This window comes from Arachis ipaensis, chromosome B04 (genome assembly GCF_000816755.2).
Source record: "Arachis ipaensis cultivar K30076 chromosome B04, Araip1.1, whole genome shotgun sequence".
Taxonomy (NCBI): Eukaryota; Viridiplantae; Streptophyta; class Magnoliopsida; order Fabales; family Fabaceae; genus Arachis; species Arachis ipaensis.
In genome coordinates this window covers 107847670-107857246 of record NC_029788.2, presented here as the reverse complement: position 1 = coordinate 107857246, position 9577 = coordinate 107847670, and the positions used below count along the sequence as shown (strand labels likewise).

Genomic DNA, 9577 nt, shown 5'->3' with positions numbered 1-9577 from the left:
GAGAGAGACAGAGAGCTCGCGGTGGGGGAAAAGACAGGCGCCGCCGTGCTGCACGAAGCTATCGCCGCCGTTCCTACCGCCGGTAAGCCTCGGTTAGCACCGCCGAAGCTCCGGCCGTCACCGTCGTTGAGGAAGCTCACCGGAGTTGCTGGAGGTTGCCGCCGCTTTGCCTGGTTGTGTTGAGTCGCGCCGCCATGCCTGGCCGCCGGAAAACCCCGCTGCCGTCGCCGGAAAACTCTTCCGGTAAGGGTTTTTGAATTCGGTCTTCATTCGTTTAAGATTTTGGAAGCTTTAACGTCTCTGTATGTGGGTTCCAGGCGCCATTGCCGGAGTCTGGTCACCGCTACTACTTGAGGTGGCTGCCGGGCTGCTGCCGAACCGGTTCGGAGACCGCCGCTGTTCCGGTTTAGCCATTCCTTCTTCGGTTCGGTAAGCGTTTCGATTTGAAAGCCCTTTCGTTACTGTTCTGTAATCTCACGCTGAGGTTTATGGCGTTAATTGCTATAAGATTGAGTTTCGGTTGTTGTATGTTACGATTAGAGTTGTTGAGACTGTTGCGAAAGTGGCTTGGAACAGAGGTTTTGGCTGCCGGGATTTTGAGGTTTTGAGCTGTTGAAAAGGAATGAGAAACGGTTTAGTTGGGACCCGAACCGGGTGGCAAAAGTCCAAGTTTTAGGGGAGGTGCTGCCGAAATTTCTATAGAATCCGAGTCCTTATTTGAGATGTTAATTGGGGAATTTTGAGTTTAATGCCTTTCCTATCTATTTTGAGGATTGTGAAATTATGGCTTCTTTATTACCTTTACTTGGAGCAATTAAGAAAGCAATGAAGTTATGCTTTGAAAGAATTATTGAAAAGAGAATCATGATTTATCCTTATTTTCTAAGAAGAACAGTATGTCTTTGGGTACAATTCATTTGAAAGAGAATTTTGCTTTGAGGCTGTTTTAAAAGGTAAAACGGGTTTATGTTTTTCTCTATTAAACACAAAGATTGTCCCTTGGGAGAGTTTTCGTGATTTTAAAAGGAATTGGATTTCGATTGATAAGCCTCATTATTTTGACGTTTTAAATAAGATTCAAAGTATCTTTTGAACTCTAGTTTAACACAACGAAAATGATTCTCTTATCAGTTTGAAACGCTTCAGATTTAATTATGGAATTGAAGCCGGTTTTGTTTAAGTAAAGGAAATGGTTTTGAAAGAAGTAAAGGTTACGTGACTCGGTTTGGCTTAGATCCTATTTTCTTACTCAAATCATAAAGCCAATGTTTTAATGATTTTAAATGAATTTGGCGAAATGAGATATGTTATTCTCCCCTAAATACTTGGGACTCTGCCGAGAAACTTTGTTATAAAATCCCATTGTTGAATGGATGATTTTGAATGTTTCAAAATAAATCTTTAACTTGCCATGGTTATGGAAGTTTGGAAAGAGGATGCCGAGAGTGGCATTGTTTTCAAAGGGGAATTTACCTTGAGTAAAAGTGGCTTATGAGCCTGAGATGATTTGAGAAATGAGATCTTTAAAGCCAAGGCTGAAAAGAGTTGAAACTCGATTTCAAAGTGAAATGAATTGAGAAAATGATTTATGGCTTAAATGCCGACTTCATGAATTTAATGATGTTGAATGGTGGAAGTGCTGTTTTGTTGTGAGCCGGAATGGCTGTGTATGATTATACATATTGGTTGGTTTTGGATTGAACCGTGAGCCAGAATGGCTGTGTATGATATGAATATTGGCTGATGTATATATATGGATGTACTCTTTATGAGTTTTTGTACGTTGTATGGTATTTATGGATGTACGTTATCGAACGAAAGTATTTTTGGGAGCGGTATTGCGGTTTAAAGTTTTAAACAGGCTCATATTTTTAGTATTAAATAGTATAAGTGTCGTCGTAATGTCCGAGCTATCAGAGTCGCGCAGCCGGAAGTGTGAGCTCTGGTAGTTAGGGTGTTACAATAGGACCCAACTCTCTTGAAGGAGAAGGTTAACCTTGTCTCCATAGATCTTGGGTAAAAATTGGAAAGCATCTTTGGTTAGTTGATGATGAACATATGGTTCAGGAATGGAAAAAGAAAATTTTTTATGATTTAGGCAAAGATTTTTTTCATATTTTACGTATTTCTCATACAAAGAATGTATCATACGAAAGAACAAATTACAAAAATTTTAGAATAAATTTCAAATCCAATCATTTCATTAAGTTCCACTTATTCACTGTATTTTTGTATTATTTTTGTTAACTTTAATACATACTATAAGAATGTATCTATATGACTTGACTTTTATTTATAGCTTTAGAGTTGAGACATTAGTATTACATATTTACAAAGGAAAGACCAACACATGTTTTATTTAATTCTATAAGGGATTTTGCAACACAATTTTACGTACAATCTTTAAAAATTGAAATTCGCAGTCATTAGTGAAAAAGATATATTGTTTTTATCTTTTCATCAAATCATCATGCATGAATCTTCTTTAGGATCTTAAAGTAAAATAGTATCACCACTGTCTCAAAATCTTCGAACTCAGATCCAACATTCTCCATTGATCTGCCCATCATATATTACTTCTTTTGCACGAAAAAATAAAATAAAATAAATTTCAAACAAAATGAAATCAATCACAAAATAAGCTTATGAGTAAAGGATCATCAAAATTGGTATACCTTATAATTTAATGTAGGAACTTAGGTCATACGTACATAGCACCGTACACTACAACAAAAATCATTTTTAGCGAAAAAATTTTAGCGGCCATAATACAATGGTTACTATTTTTTTAATTTAACCTATGTTTTTGTGGCCATTATATATTTGTCATTATTAATATATGTTATAATGGTAATTATTATTGCCACTAAATTATTATCTTTGTACTTTTATTTTTAATTTTTTCAAAATTAATAACGGCCATTAATATTATTACCGGTAAAAGGTGTTCTTAAAGTAAATTGATTGAAAAAAAAAAGAGAAAATAAAAAAGCTATGTTCATGTTTCTGGGTAAAAAGTTCATGCCCTGGGTAAAGCCACAAAACTCTCTTCCGTCGAACTCACTTCCTTCCATCGCCGATTACCGCCGCCGTAGGCCTTGCCACCGCCAATTACTCTTTTCCACTCATTCAAACTGCATCTCGATTTATGTTTCATCTATTCTCCACCTCAGTTGTCTCAGATCCACCATCGCCAACGTCCTCCAGTTCCAGAGCCTCTGTTGCTGCATCATCCTTCTGAGTAGAATTGCTGACAACTTGTAGCTGTGGATTTCGGCAACAACTACACCTTCTCCAACTACTCCGAAAGCGGTGGAGATCATAGCTTCCGATCGCAATTGTTCGTCGTTTTAACGTTGAAGCTTAGTGAACGGCCAAATTTGTTATGAAATTAGGTTATAATAACGTGAATCTTCCTAATTATTTTGATTTTTTTATATTTCAGTTTGTTCTCTTTTTCTCCAATGGCAGCTCCTCTTACTACTGCATTCTCGCCGATTTCTTGTTTTTCTTCTAGTTGCTGTGTTGAGCTTACCACATCACCGGTACTATTCTCTTTTCTCACACATGTTTATTACTATTGCTCCACCAAATGCTTTTGTTTGTTATATTTATGAATCTTAGTTTGAGTGGAATGACAACTAAGGAAGACTTTGAAGTGAGGGAGAAATTGAAAATGAAAATGAAAAATAAAAAAGAAAATCAGCTTTTGAAAGAAATAGGTAAACATGTAATTTACAATGCATTTTAGCTAGCATAGAAATTGTTGGATGAAGAGGAGTACCTTGATTCAAGGGATTTTGCATAATTCTATTTGACTTTGATCAACAAAGAAAAAGAAGAGAAAGAGAAAAAAGAAGGAAGAACATTTTTCTTTTTCTTTTTTTCCCAGCTCAAGGTGGTTCAACTTAGAAGAACATTTTCCTTTGAGGTTTGATACACTTTGATGCTATGTGCTTCTTGAAGATCATGCATGATTATGTATGCGCGATTGATTATCTTCAAGTATTTGTGTGTTTATTGTCTTGATTTATGACTTTCTAACAGACAGTTCTTGATCATAATGATACTAGAATTCCAGCACTTTCTGATGAGACTAAGTTGGAAAGTGTTTCATCTGAAGATCGCCATGGAAGGTGGGCGAGTGACTTTCAAAATTGTTCTTTCATACCACGGGGCATCTTTTGATGGGTGGCAAAAGCAACCAGGATTGAGTACCGTTCAAAGGCAAGAGCATTTTTCCCTTATTGCGGACTTAAGAAATGAGCAAATTGGGCTTTAATGTTACAAAATTCACTCTCTTTTGTACATTAGTATGATGTCTATGATAAATCCATGACCTATTACTTGTTTTTTAAATTGCATGTTAAAAGTATGTTTTATTGAATTATCTTTCTGAATTTGTTTAGTTAACTAATCCACTTCTTGCTCTTGTACTCTTTTCTCAATGCAGTATAGTAGAAGGTTCACTTGGCAAATTTGTTAATGAAAAGAAAACTCAACTGCTCAAAGATAAAGGTTGTTGCAGGTTGTACTGACAAAGGGGTGACAGCACTTCAACAAGTCTGTTCTTTTTGTAAGTAAATTCTGATGACTGGAGGGGGTCGAATTATTTTTTTAAGCTGCAATTTGTAGCTAATGTTTTGATGGAAATATCAATTACCATGTCCAAAAGTGAACAAACAAAATGGAAAATTTTATTGAGTCATAGTTTATATTGAGATAAAAAATTTTGTTGTTTGTTTTGTTTGATTTATAACAAAATTTTAATTTTTTAAGTGCATTATTTGTAAATGTGCTTTGGTTAATAATCAATTTATATGATACCCCTTTTTTCTTTGAAGCCAACAAGAAGACGAACGTAAAATTATCAATGATGGAGTATCTTCAGTGGCAGGTTATTAATCTCTTTCATTTCACCTTATGCTACTTTTAAAATCCCCTTCTCTTCTTTTTTTTTTTCCAATTGCATCCTAGTTATATTGCAGGTAATTTGTTTTCTCTGATATTTGTTCCATTTTGGGTTTGAGCAAAGTAACTTGCTTTTTCAGAAGACAAAGTGATTAATGATATGTATGAATTGACTCTGTCATTAACCTTATAACCATTGTTAGCATTGGACTCGTGTTTCTTTAAATTTGATTGATTTGGTGTATTTTTTAATTCTTTAGGCTATTTGTGTTTCCAGAAACAGAAATAAAGTATTTTATCTCTACAAAGGTAAAATCAAAGTACAACTATCAAGGACATGAACATATATATAATTATATATCATCATTTAATTTCCATGTTTGAAAGAGGAAAAGTACTAAATTGCACATTCTAGCTAGTAAGCTTCATCCCTTTAGTGAAGCGTTGAACAGATAGATATATGCTACATAGGATAAAGTACCTAATCATTGAACTTCAAATATATTTCTACAACGTTGCAATAATTGAATAAAAAATAGAATTCATTTTATGACACAACATATATTTCTACAACTTTGAAAATAATATCAATCCTTGTGTAAGAGTGAAAAAGAATGAAAGCTGGTTAGATAATAAACCTGAATTCAATTTAATCATGCATGTATATAGTATATATTTGTTCAAACTTTGAAGTTAAAAGTTTCTTTAATCAATCAAGTAAAAATTGCTAAGACTACTACAAAAATAAGAATAGAACTATATTTGAACTAAATAGTTTTAAGTGAAAAATTAGACCTTACACTTTTTAGACACTCATTTTGTATATATATATAAAGATGGAGCACATACAAAGTCCACTATTGGAAGACTTTCTAGGACAATCATTGTTTCTTGATTTTGGAAATGGATCTGCCAGAAATTCTGACATAGAAATTATTAGCAGTCAAGAGGAACTGAAATTCTATTATCAGGTAATAACAAGTGTACTTCTGTGTTCTAGGAACTTAACGGATAAATGCATTAGATGAATGATCTTTATTTATATTAACAAATTTCAAATGTCTCATTTATTCTCTTGAAAACATCTTTGTGTATGTTGGCACTTCTTTCATTCCTACCTTTTTAGTGTAATTTATTGGTGTTTATTGCAGACTCAAAAGCTTATAAATTTATGTTGGCACTTTTTTTATTCCTATCTTTGTGTATGTTTGCATGAAGAGGATCATGGAATTCTTTGGAAGCATCAAGACTGGAAAATTGGCTTAGCAAAAGTTCGAAGGTCTAGAAAGCTTTCAGTGTCGTTTCTATGCACGGTGGCTAACTATGAGTATGCATTTTTTTGGCATTTTTATCAGGCAAGTAGAATATCACAGTTTGATTTGCTTTTTTTCTTGTTGCACAAATTCACTAATATCAAGTGACCACTCTTTAAACATTATTGAAAGTGATGGTTTTTGTTGCTCCAGGATGGAAAGATTGAAGCCGAAGTTAAGCTTATTGGAATTCTCAGCTTATGAGCATTGATGCCTGGAGAGCTTTAAAAATATGGAACCATGATTGCTCCAAGTCTATATGCTCTGATTCATCAACACTTCTTTGTTGCTTGCATGGACATGGCTATTGATTCTAAACCTGGTGAAGCTTTGGCCTTTCCTTGAGTCTAAAGATGCCAAGTTTACCATTTTGTAGCATAATATTTCATTTTGAAGTTAACATTATTACTCTGTCAATGTGTTTGGTGACTATAATGTTTATAATATTACTTTTAGCATAATTATAGGCTCGTCGTATTTTTTGTTGTTTAGATTTATAACATTATTTATTACTTTTTAAGAGAAATTTATGTACCAATATTTGAGTTTAATGAAATATCTCATTTTGTAGTAATTAATTTCAGTATGTTTATATTATGCATAATGATAATAATTGTTGACAAAAATAATTGAGATTCTAGGAAAAAAATAGTTAGTTGCTTCTAAGAAAATGAGTATAATATAACTAAAAAAAGTCTTAAGATTTTAGTAGAAATAGTAATGACAACAAAAAGTGAATAACATTATAATTTTAGAATAATTTTTAGTGGCCATATAAATTGTTGGTAAAATAGGTTTTGGCGGCAATAGTAATGGCTACTAAAAGTGAATAACATTGCAATCTTAGAATTACTTTTGGTGGCCATATAAATTGCCAAGAAAATGGTTGCTAAAAGTTATATACTTTTTGCGGCCATTAAAAAGGTCTTTACCGGCAAATATTATAATTGCCATTAAAACCTTTTAGCGACGAAGCATAAGACGGCTAATGTCTAACTGCCGGTAAATGTATTAGCAGCTATTTTTATTGCCGCTAAAAACAAAATAAATGGCCGCTAAAAGTGATTTTTCTTGTAGTGATAGCTATATTCTTGGTCTGCACAAAATTGAACAAGCCTGCTAATTGTCGTCTAGTTAAAAGATATTATATAAATTACACATTTTAATTTTAATGCATTGATATAGTAAAATATTATTATATATAATTATTCAATAATATCCAATTTTAGGATATTAATTTACTGTTCATGTAATAAGTGTGAGAAATAATTATTTTATATTGAAGTTGTAATATATAATTGGATGTACGTGAAATATTATTTTACATTGCGAATATCCTGGGATAGTAGTCCCAAATACTGACAAAGTGACTCTTAGGTGGAGAAAGAAAGTGCTGGCAAAAAGGAACTCTTGAAGCATGGGGTTTTGTTGGGCGAAGCTCCCGTTCCCAAAAGCTATTGTTGACATTTCCGTTCCTAAAAATGGAATCACATTTGCAAGTCAATTTCCCGTCTCTTTAATCTATTTTTTTAGATTGTTGTTAACATACTCGATCCAAAAGGAGGCGATGAGACAAATATCCTACGATTAATTAAATGTTTTCCTTCGGTATTGCTATTAAAAAAATAAATAACTTGTCACAAGATATTTACAACAGATTCTTAAAAAAAACAAACATGTAGAAAGACATTGTCAAAACAAAACAACCACCACAAAACAAACAACTTCCTCTTCGTATGAACACCAATGTTTTGTACCATTTGTTTCATACAGTGTGCTTTGTTTCTAATAATTCATAGCCTGGGAGAGACACTGCATGAAAATTTAATCCAGTTGAACAACATCAATAATTACAACACTTTTTTTGAATTAGAATAAAAAAGTGGGCCAGTAAATAGAATAATTAGCAGTAATCATGTACCAGAAATCATAAGTAAGTTGTACAGCAAGAGGTGTTTGGATAGGTTTTAAAAGAAAAATAATATGATTCGAAATATATAATTTGTTGTATTTGGATTGAATCCATTTGATTTTATTTTTAAATCTGATTCGATCCAATCCAAACTATTGCTATTTGGATTGGTTTAGTTTATTTGATTTTAAAAAAAATTAAGACTTTATTATTAAAGGCAGGAATAACTTTTTAAGTTAGTAAAACAATTCTTATTTTATATTCACAGAATATTTACTGAATAATAATGGTTTTCTCACTAAAATAAAATAAAAAATTATTATTTTCTCAAACATGATTTTTGAATTTTAATTTCCTAAATACGATTTTTTTTGGCAATTGGGCAAGTTCGTCGCACCTCGACGAACTTCACTTCAAATATATCAGATTGAGTTTAGAAAGTTAACAATGGTAACCATTATCATCATTTCCAGAGTACATGAGAGTACACAGGAATAAGTCGTATTTTATTTTTGGAAAATAGTTATTTTTTTAATTTAAAATTAAAAAAATCCTTGTTAAATATGGCTTATTCCGGTGCACCTGTGTATTTTTGGAGACGATGATAATGGTTGCCATTATTAAATATAACTTGTTTTTTTTTTAATTCATAATTAAAAATCTCCTTGAAGAAGCGATGCTTAATGTCTGTATATTTTTGTGTACTCCTATATACTGTTTGGAGATCTATATACTATTTTGGAGTTGATGATATGGATTAAAAACGTGGGTTTTTAAAATTCGAGTGGAGTTCGTTGGGGGTAAGGCGAACTCTATAATTTTTATAGAGTTCACCGGGGTGCAGCATGTAACACCCTACCACACAAAGCTTTACGCTTAAGTCGTAAAACAGAGGTGATGTGGTATTACGACCTCGAAAATAAAATAAGTACATATAATAGCAGAAGAGTTATAATATGCTAGGAGCCTTGAAGGATAGGGAAAATAAAAATCGCGATATAAAAGCGCAACGCTCAAGGAACGAGTTAACTTGCATGCTAAGAAAACTGTAACTGTCAAACATAAGATAACAGAAGTAGGAATAGAGTGCCAAAGATACAAAATATCAAGCTCCTAACTCAGCCTGCGAAGTCAAGACTGGCCGGAGAATATTTACACATATATATACCTACATATCCAAAACCCAAAAGTACATATACACAATCCTGCCTCTCCATAAACCTCTAAGAGGATCAAAAAGAATAAATCATGCGGAGAGAAAACTAAGTACATATATATACATCATAGCATAACAAAATATCCCAGTAACCACTCCGCTTCAAGAGTCCAGACGCCTAACGAGATGGCTCCCGACCTGCATCTGAAAAATAACAACATAGTATGGAATGAGAACCGGAGGTTCTCAGTATGGTAAAGGTGCCACACACATAATATATAAGGT

The 9577-nt window shown here is 33.1% G+C and overlaps 3 long non-coding RNA genes across 6 annotated transcripts; all 3 read left to right on the top strand.

Moving 5' to 3' along the window:
* Positions 7-9041, top strand: LOC110271170. 2 transcript variants are annotated; one of them, XR_002361564.1, is made up of 3 exons: positions 7-243; positions 318-429; positions 9029-9041. It is a non-coding gene; the product is annotated as an uncharacterized LOC110271170 (long non-coding RNA). The 2 variants fall into 2 exon arrangements; XR_002361565.1 differs by lacking the exon at positions 9029-9041 and adding an exon at positions 541-609.
* On the top strand, positions 2966-4221 carry LOC107639646. The gene is made up of 3 exons (XR_001620256.2): positions 2966-3340; positions 3446-3545; positions 4074-4221. It is a non-coding gene; the product is annotated as an uncharacterized LOC107639646 (long non-coding RNA).
* On the top strand, positions 4456-6266 carry LOC110271169. 3 transcript variants are annotated; one of them, XR_002361563.1, is made up of 3 exons: positions 4456-4576; positions 4845-4897; positions 6130-6266. It is a non-coding gene; the product is annotated as an uncharacterized LOC110271169 (long non-coding RNA). The 3 variants fall into 3 exon arrangements; XR_002361562.1 differs by having other exon boundaries at positions 5748-6266; XR_002361561.1 differs by having other exon boundaries at positions 4845-5882.